This window comes from Dama dama, chromosome 13 (genome assembly GCF_033118175.1).
Source record: "Dama dama isolate Ldn47 chromosome 13, ASM3311817v1, whole genome shotgun sequence".
In the NCBI taxonomy this organism is placed as follows: Eukaryota; Metazoa; Chordata; class Mammalia; order Artiodactyla; family Cervidae; genus Dama; species Dama dama.
The window spans coordinates 43,765,037-43,774,572 of NC_083693.1; the positions used below are offsets into that span (position 1 = coordinate 43,765,037).

Sequence of the window (9,536 nt, forward strand, 5' to 3'; positions counted from 1 at the left end):
GTGGCTTAACAAGCCCTCCAGGGAACTCGGTGCTCCTGTTTGAGAACCGCTGCCCTAGGAAGACGGAAGATGCAACATACCTGTGAGGAGGGGGTCAGGAACCTGATTAAACCCTTATTAACTGAGTGACAGGCAATCTCACCTGTTTTTGCCTCTGATCAGCACTAGCCCTCAATCTCATAGACTGAGTCCACTGATCAGGGGTTGAGTCCTTAGTTCAAGGTCACTGTTAAGAGACCAAGTCAGAGCTCTAGCCCAGGGTCTGCTGACTCCTTCAGAATCAACCTCGGTTCTCAAACTGGGGCCTGGTTTACATGCCAGCTCTGGGGCCCAGGACTCTGAACACTGTAAGGCACCCCCACCAGCGCCATCTCCTAATCTACACCAGGCTGCTTCCTTCCGATAAATATGAGAACTGGAGCGTCGACTCTTTAAATCAAAAGGGAGATGGATTTAAGGCAAGAGAGGGGGGAAAAAGAAGATAAAGAGTGATTCCAAAGACCTGAGACACCAAACCTTTTGGTGAGGAGTGGGTAAGGGGAGAAGGCTTAGGTGGCTTGTCCTAATTAAAAGGATTAGTTAATTCAAAAACACTGGGTAAAGAGGCCAGGCACAGGAAGACATAAATGGTGCTTTCAAGTTTTCTTAGCACTTTTTATGCCCATTATTCCAAAGTCTCACAACAACCTGCAAGGAAAGGAGGTGAAGGCCACTATTATCCCCATTTGACAGAAGAGAAAACTGAAGTTCACAGTGAATAACAGTTTGCCAGTCTGCACAGTAATCGTGCTGGAAACCTAAAATTTGACCTCAGATCTATCTCTAGAACCTGTGTACCAATACCAGGAGATTTCCACATTTGGCAATCTGCCCCAAAGCAGATTCCTCCACCCCCTACATCAGGAAAAAAGGCAAAGAGAAGAGCCTGTGGCAGAAATGGTGAACCCCTAAAACATGGGACTTGAACAGTGTGTGGGTTCTCCTTTAAGAACTTAACACACAAACCAACAGCCAAGGTGTTCAGCCAAGAGAGAGAGGGAAAAAAGAGGCATATTTCTAGCCTGCATAATCATTTCTGGACCAATTCCCACTAGCAGCCTTGGAGGCGAACAGCGGCTCACTGCCAGGCTGAAGCTCCTCCACCCCCCAGGTTATGACAGAGCAGCTCTGACTCGTGTGCAGGCAAAACCCCAAAACTCAAAACAAGAAGTGAAAAAAGTAAGAGCTAGGAGAAACCCGTCAGCATCCTCCACATTGTTCTAATCTATAGCACGGCCAGTTCCAGGGTCCTGGGGTCGCCTGGAACGCAATCTTAGGAGATGATAGGATGAAACGGATATTCTTGGGGACCCACCACCCTTATTCCTTCCCACCAGGTCCCTGAAGAAGAATCACTGAAAGGGGAGCGGGTTCCTTGTCAAGTCCTTGGGGCTGGAGCCCAAGCCAAATACAACCGAGGCATCCTCTCCTAAGGACAGCATGTCAGCCCACGCTCTCCACCTGGCCCTCCCCTCCAGGTCCGGTCCTCAGCAAAGATGAACCAGGCGGGGTTGGTGGAGTGTTCAAAAGCTAAGAAAAGGCTAGAGGAAAAATCGGGCCATCCCCCTGAGCCACGTTCCGCGCCATGTGTGTGAGGCTCCATTCAGCGCGCACCATCAGCGCTCACTGGGAACCCGGCGCCCTTGGCCACGTCTAAGGTTGAGGAGGGGGCATCGCCACGCTAAGGGTCTTGGAGGCAGAGAGCCATGCCCTCCCGAACAGCCTACCTCAGCTTTGGCAGGAATGATTTTACTAAAAGAAGCTAGCCAGGAAAGCGAAGATCTGGGTGATTCGTGGGTTTCAGTCGGGGTGGAGGAACTTAGCCCAGGAGCGCAGCGACCCCTCTCAGCTCCTCCACACTGGGGGCCTCGGGACGGCACCCCCGGGACCATGCTACTGCGGGGACAGTGAGGAAAGAAGGGCTCTCCCCTCAACTTTCTCGAAGCAAACTGCTCCGCTCTGCGGCTTGCCCAGCCCTGCCCGCACACCGGGTCCCTGGTTTGGTGGGGGTGGTGGGGGTTACGGAACCAGGGACCCGAGCCCCGCTCTGCGCGCACAAAACAGCTGCACCCCAGCACGCAGCCCCCTCTCCCGCCGCCCGCCAACTTGAAAGCATCTCCCTGGGCGCCTGCCTACTCCCGCCGCCCCGCAGCGGGGTCCCTGACCTGGCCACACGCATCAGACAGCGCGCCGGGCGCTCCAAAAGCCACGGCTGCTGCAGCCGCATCCCCCCAGCCCCGGACTGGCCTCTGCCCGGCTCCCCACGCCCCGGCCCTACCTTGCAGCGCGGTCTGTGCCCAGACAGTGCCAGTGCGCCGCACGCGTCCCAGCCCGCGAGGCTCCTCCCCGGGAACTGCCCCGTACGGGGCTCCGGGCTCCGGACGAGCTCTGCCTGCTCGGGTGCTGGCTGGCCGCCGCTCGCGCCTCCCGCGCCGGCTCCTGCTGCCGCGCGCGAGGAGGGAGGGGCTGGGGGGGAAACTCCCGGCAACTCCAACTCCCGGCGCTGGAGCTCCAGCTGCAGCCGCGAGCCCGCCCGCCGCCGAGAGCGAGCGCCTGCGAAGCGAGGCTGCCCCCGCGGCCGCCTCTGAGCATGCCCAGTGCGGCCGTGGGCGAGCTCCCGCGCCCCGGCCCTGGGGCAGAAGGCTGGGCTGGGGGCCGGGGACCCGCCCCGAGCTCCCGAGCGCGGGGGGAGGGGGTGGGGCAGGGAGGGGACCCGGGAGCAAAGGGCGGGGCAGACGTGGTGTTCCGAGGGCCTTGCAAGTTTCTCGGGTTTTGGGAAGTTTGTGGGTTAGAAAGGTGAGCTGCTTCCGTGAGCTCCTCTGCAAGCCTAGAAAGGACGGTGAGGAAATTTATTCTCCCGGAAAGAACAGGTGGACCCGGCAGATGGGTTTTATCCAGGGTACGCGTTCCTTCAGGTCTGGGGTCTCAAACTCAAGCTAGGGCCTGGCGGGCAGTGTCGGAGAATGAAACGGGCCGCGAGTGAATTGGAGAGAAGTCTCAAGACAGAGTCACTGGGCTCCAAATTCCCTCGGGTGTCCTGCAAGACTAGATTTTCTGTGTATTTTCAAGAAATGACAGAGGTTTTTTGTTTTGTTTTGTTTTTAATGTAAAATATCCTGACTTTTCGATCTTGATAACTAATTCAGTTTTTTAAAAACACTCTAGACCAGACAAAACATATCTGAGTTCCTTCTCTGCTCAGCCCCACAGCCGGCCAATTTGAGGACTGTGATTTCTGTGTTCTTTAAGCAAAGAGCAGTTGAGTGCCCACTGTGGTTTGGGAAGGCACTGAGGAACCCAGATGATTCAGATTCCCGTCAAAGTACCACCAGTTACTAAAGGAAATAGGTTTTCCAGGCAGAAGAGCGCTGTAGATAAATGCTGAGGCATTCAAGAAGAGAAGGAAGATACTGATGTGGAAAGGAGTGTGAGTACTAACTCTTGGGAAGCACCTTAAAGTACCCAAGTGGAAAGTCACTTTGGGTCTGAAACGGTACTCTGCTGAAGCATTTTGGAGTCTAGGGGAAAAAAGAGGAAAAACCAGTAACATGACCAGGTTTTATTTTAAATTTTTATATTTTTCAATTTTTGCATTCATTTTTAAAAATACTGCACTGAAACGTTTATCTTGATGATTCAGTTCTTTGATGTCTGGTGAAATTTTGCAGCCTGCCTCACCCTAGGTCAGGCTCTGCTGGGGTGTCAGTGGTAGTATCCTGGTCTGCTTGATTAGAATATAAGGAACAAGAAACACCATACTGAATGGGAAAGAGGGTCGGAGAAGTGGATAGGAGCTGAGGCAGAGGATTTGGCTGCCAATCTGTGGAAGCTGAATTCATTTTGTAGGCTGTGTGGCGCCAACAGATGCTGGGGGAAGAAAGTGACATAATCCAAACTGAACTTTAGGAGGATGGGCTGGGCTGCAGACCCAGGAAGGTGGTTTGGAAGAGGAGAATGGGAGAAATGGGGATACCTAGGGCATATTCGGGCTTCCCTGGTGGCTCAGTTGGTAAAGAATGTGCCTACAATGCAGAAGACCTGGGTTCAGTCCCTGAGTGGGGACGATCCCCTGGAGGAGGGCATGGCAAACCACTCCAGTATTCTTGTCTGGGGAATCCCCATGAACAGAGTAGCCTGGTGGGCTACAGTCTATGGGGTGGCAAAGAGTGGATACATCTGAGTGACTAAGCACAGCACAGTGCGGAGCATATTCAGTGTTGTGGCTTTTCTTTTTTTTTTTTAATTAAAGGGATTTCCCTAATAAATTCATATGTTTCTGCTTATTTCTGGAGAGGCTCTTGGTAGGCTAGCTTAGTGCCAAGTAGGGCTCCTGGGTCTAAGCCTCAGCCATTTTCTACCAGGTTTCCATGGGCAAATGGCTTCACTTCTAAGCTGCAAATTCCTGGTCTGTGAAATGAAAAACAGTTCTCATAGCATTTATGTGAGGATTTAGAGCAGTGTACATCTAAGGGCTTTGAAAGCTCTGAAAATTTAAGCAAATATAAGGCATTGTTCTTATCTACACATCATCTATATGAAATCTAAATTTAAACAAGGAAGTTCTATAGCTTTACAAAAATAGTCTTAGGTAGTAAGCATCTTTGATTTAGCAAGCTCTCTGTGTATTCAGAATTCTGTTTACAGGTCTTCAGAATCTGCTTTTGGGTAATTCAGTGATTTTGTGAATTAAAATGTCCCTGTGCAGAAAGGAATACGTGAGGGAGATTAAGAGGTACAGACCTCTAGCTGCAAAATAAGTGAGTTACAGGTATAAAATGTACAGTATGGAATATAGTCATTAACGATGTGATATCTTACTATGATGACAGATGGTAACCAGGCTTACCATGGTGATCATTTTGAAATGTATAGAAATATCGAATGACTATGTCATGTAACAGGAACCAACACAGCATTATAGATCAATCATACTTTAAAAACAAACTCAAAGAAAAAGAGATCAGATCTGTCATCACCAGAGGCTAGAGGTGGGGGGAAGGGGAATGGATGAAGATAGTCAAAAGTAGAAACTTCCAGTTATGAGATAAATCTGTACTGAGTATATAATGTAAACCATGATAAATATAATTGACACTGCTACATGTTATATATGAAAGGTAAGTGAGCAAATCCTAAGAGATCTTATCACAAGGAATTTATGTACACAAGATGAAGGATGTTCACTAAACTTACTGTGATAATACTTTCATGATGTATTTAAGTCAAATAATTGTGCTGTATACCTTAAATGCATACAGTGCTGTATGTCAGTTCTATCTCAGTAAAACTGGAACATGATTGTGACCGCCTTGTGGCCAAATTCAGGCTTAAATTGAAGAAAGTAGGGGAAAACCACTGTACCATTCAGGTATGACCTAAATCAAATCCCTTATGACTATACAGTGAAAGTGAGAAATAGATTCAAGGGATTAAATCTAATAGACAGAGTGCCTGAAGAACTATGGATGAAGGTTCGTGACATTGTACAGGAGGCAGTGATCAAGACCATCCCCAAGAAAAAGAAATGCCAAAAGGCAAAATGGTTGTCTGAGGAGGCCTTACAAATAGCTGAGAAAATAGGAGAAGCTAAAGGCAAAGGGGAAAAGGAAAGATATACCCATTTGAATGCAGAGTTTCAGGGGATAGCAAGGAGAGATAAGAAAGCCTTCCTTAGTGATCAGTGCAAACAAATAGAGGAAAACAATAGAATGGGAAAGACTAGAGATCTCTTCAAGAAAATTAGAGATACCACAGGCCATTTCATGCAAAGATGGGCCCAATAGATGACAGAAATGGTATGGACCTAACATAAGCAGAAGATATTAAGAAGAGGTGGCAAGAATACACAGGAAAACTATACAAAAAAGATCTTCATGACCCAGATAACCACGATGGTGTGATCACTCACCTAGAGCCAGACATCCTGGAATGTCAAGTCAAGTGGGCCTTAGGAAGCATCACTATGAACAAAGCTAGAGGAGGTGATGAAATTCCAGTTGAGCTATTTCAAATCCTGAAAGATGATGCTGTAAAGGTGCTACACTCAATATGCCAGCAAATTTGGAAAACTCAGCAGTGGCCACAGGACTGGAAAAGGTCAGTTTTCATTCCAATCCCAAAGAAAGGCAATGCCAAAGAATGTTCAGACTACCACACAATTGCACTCATCTCACACCCTAGCAAAGTAATGCTCAAAATCCTCCAAGCCAGGCTTCAACAGTACGTGAACCATGAACTTCCAGACGTTCAAGCTAGCTTTAGAAAAGGCAGAGGAACCAGAGATCAAATTGCCAACATCCGTTGGATCATCAAAAAAGCAAGAGAATTTAAAATAAAAAACATCTACTTCTGCCTCATTGACTATGCCAAAGCCTTTGACCATGTAGATCACAGTAAATTGTGGAAAATTCTTCAAGAGATGGGAATACCAGATTACCTGACCTGCCTCCTGAAAAATCTGTATGCAGGTCAGGAAGCAACAGTTAGAACTGGACATGGAACAACAGACTGCTTCCAAATCAGGAAAGAAGTACGTCAAGGCTGTATATTGTCACCCTGCTTATTTAACTTATATGTGGAGTACATCATGCAAAATGCTGGACTGGTTGAAGCACAAGCTGGAATCAAGATTGCTGGGAGAAATAACCTCAGATATGCAGATGACACCACCCTTATAGCAGAAAGTGAAGAAGAACTAAAGAGCCTCTTGATGAAAGTGAAAGAGGTGAGTGAAAAAGTTGGCTTAAAAGTCAACATTCAGAAAACTAAGATCATGGTGTCTGGTCCCATCACTTCATGGCAAGTAGATGGGGAAAGAATGGAAACAGTGAGAGACTTTATTTTGGGGGGCTCCAAAATCACTGCAGATAGTGACTGCAGCCCTGAAATTAAAGGACGTTTGCTCCTTAGAAGGAAATCTATGACCAACCTAGACAGCATATTAAAAAGCAGAGACATTACTTTGCTGACAAAGATCCATCTAGTCAAAGCTATGGTTTTTCCAGTAGTCATGTATGGATGTGAGAGTTGGACTATAAAGAAAACTGAGTGCCTAAGAATTAATGTTTTTGAACTGTAGTGTTGCAGAAGACTCTTGAGAGTCCCTTGGACTGCACGGAGATCCAACCAGTCCATCCTAAAGGAAATCAGTTCTGAATATTCATTGGAAGGACTGATGTTGAAGCTGAAACTCCAATACTTTGGCCAATACTCCCACCTGATGGGAAGAACTAACTCATTGGAGAAGACCCTGATGCCGGGAAAGATTGAAGGTGGGAGGCGAAGGGGACAATAGAGGATGAGATGGTTGGATGGCATCACTGACTCAATGGACATGAGTTTGAGTGAGCTCTGGGAGTTAGTGATGGATAGGGAAGCCTGGCATGCTATAGTCCCTGGGGGTCACGAAGAGTTGGACATGACTGAGTGACTGAACTGAACTGAAAACTGGAAGGGAAAAACAAAAGTCCCTGTACTAGTTTCTATTGCCACTTCCCCTCTACCACCTTCCTTTTTTTAAAATCTCCCTTTTTATCTTTTGTTTTCTCAATATTACAGATCTAACTCAAAATGGCTTTCCCACCCCCGCCCTCACCCCCACACCACATACATGGGAGCAGACATCATCAGTTGTAGTCTCTGCTTCAACCAGACACCTAGGACTTCCCTCATTGCCCTGGGAGATTCCTCCTGAAGGTGAATTCACTGGTTGCTGCATTCCTGAAGAACAGACCACTGCTTCTTTATGGGAAGCATTTTAAGCATGCAGACCTTGCAAAGAAAAAAAAAAACTTAGGTGTTTATATAAGAAGTTATGGAAAGAAGGAAGTACCTGGCCCAGGACCTAGCGCATAACAGGTAATTGCAAATATTTGCAGAATAAATAGCCATTTCCATCATCAAAATCTCTGGTATCCCTGTTTTGCTTCCCACAGTTCCTAAGAATTATTTTTAAAAATCACAACAATGATAAGGTTGTACAGGACAGCAAGAAAAACAGGATGTAAACACTTATAAAGGGAGTGGCTTTGTGCTTTTACAAAGTAAAATGCTTTGTCTACTTAAATTTTAAATTAATTGTATTTGTTTTTTAATTATTTTATTATTTGTGTAATTAATACATGATAATAAAAAAGAAGCTCAAGGCAAAAAAAAAAACTCACTAGAGAGAAAAAGTAAGTTTCCCTCCCCAAAAACTGCTATTGTTACCAGTTTCTTACATATAATTACAGAAATACCCAACGAGCATGAAAACAAGCATACTTGGCTTTTTCCCTTAAAGTCTGACCCTAAAACTGTAGCACTGAAGATGCCAAACTGCAGACTTTTAAATGACTTATGTTCTGGAATAGAAAAGGAAACCATGAAAGTGGTTTTCTCTTATGACACAAGTCAACTCATGGCCATGAGGATACCAGATCACATGGTGAACCTGAGCATTGAGTGGTATAAGAAAAACAGTTCAGGTAGGGTTCTCCTGAACTTTGCCCATGGTCAACCACAGCCTAAAACATCAACACGTTTAGGTGTCCTAGATTGCCATTGCTATAGGAGATACTGTCTAAATAACAAATGGGTTGAATTGCCATGAAACAAAGAGCTTGACCTAGGGAACTGTGCATTATAACCTTGCTATTTTTAACACCATAACTTATGGTATAGCATCATTAATCACAGTATATCTTCAAGTCTGGTAAAATCAGTATTTAAAAAAATATCTTATATGGCATGGTTAATAGCTTTCCAAATTCTTCATTCCAAGGATGTGACTTCAGGTGAGAAATCCAGGAAGCCTCAATTTATCAACCTTTAGGCTGATCCATGTGAAACCACTATTTTTGTTGGTCACAGTCACTTGAATATTGGCAATTTCATATGGTTCAATCAACCAAAAATTATACATTGTTTTTAGACCTGAAAGAGTCTTTCTTTAAGTTGTGTGGCACACCATTCATTTTCCTAGAAGAGCTGTGTCACTAAACCAGCTCAGAGAAGCCTATTTATTAATAATATTTGCTGTTTGTAATGGTACCAGGGTTGGGTGCACTCTGTAGAGAAGGGTCAAAAAGGAGGACATTTCTTTTCCTGTCTCAGTGAGTATAGCACCAGTCTTGGTCTTAAAATAGGTAAAAAGAATCTTTAGCTCCTTTCTGCTCCTTTTGTGCCTTTCCCCCAGTATTCTCCTAAAACCTTTCCTAAGTGCCTCTAGTCACCTATCTCACCCAGAGTGGCTGTTGCTTTCTAGTCTTAAAAATCAGCATTCTTTTAGTATACCACAAATTAGAACTAAATAAAATAACTTGAGTAAACTAAATCACAATTCATCTATGGAAGACTATCAACCTTTCCAAAGATATATGCAATTTTAGGAATATTTTGTGGTCTCAGAGGAACATTTGCATAATAAAATTGCACAGTATGAGGAGTGATAAGAGAAACTATCCTAGCTGTGAGGGGTAGAAATAATATATTGAAGAACTTTTAGTTCCTTTCCCTAT

At 45.5% G+C, this 9,536-nt stretch overlaps 1 protein-coding gene across 1 annotated transcript in view; it reads right to left on the reverse strand.

The window, feature by feature from the left end:
• The window catches only part of STXBP6 (syntaxin binding protein 6), a 265,606-nt gene extending 263,062 nt beyond the window's left edge, over positions 1-2,544 (reverse strand). Inside the window, exon 1 of the mRNA XM_061159045.1 lies at positions 2,318-2,544. The gene's annotated coding sequence lies outside the window, so the exon portion shown is untranslated. The remainder of the gene's footprint in view (positions 1-2,317) is intronic.
• Positions 2,545-9,536: the final 6,992 nt, after the last annotated feature.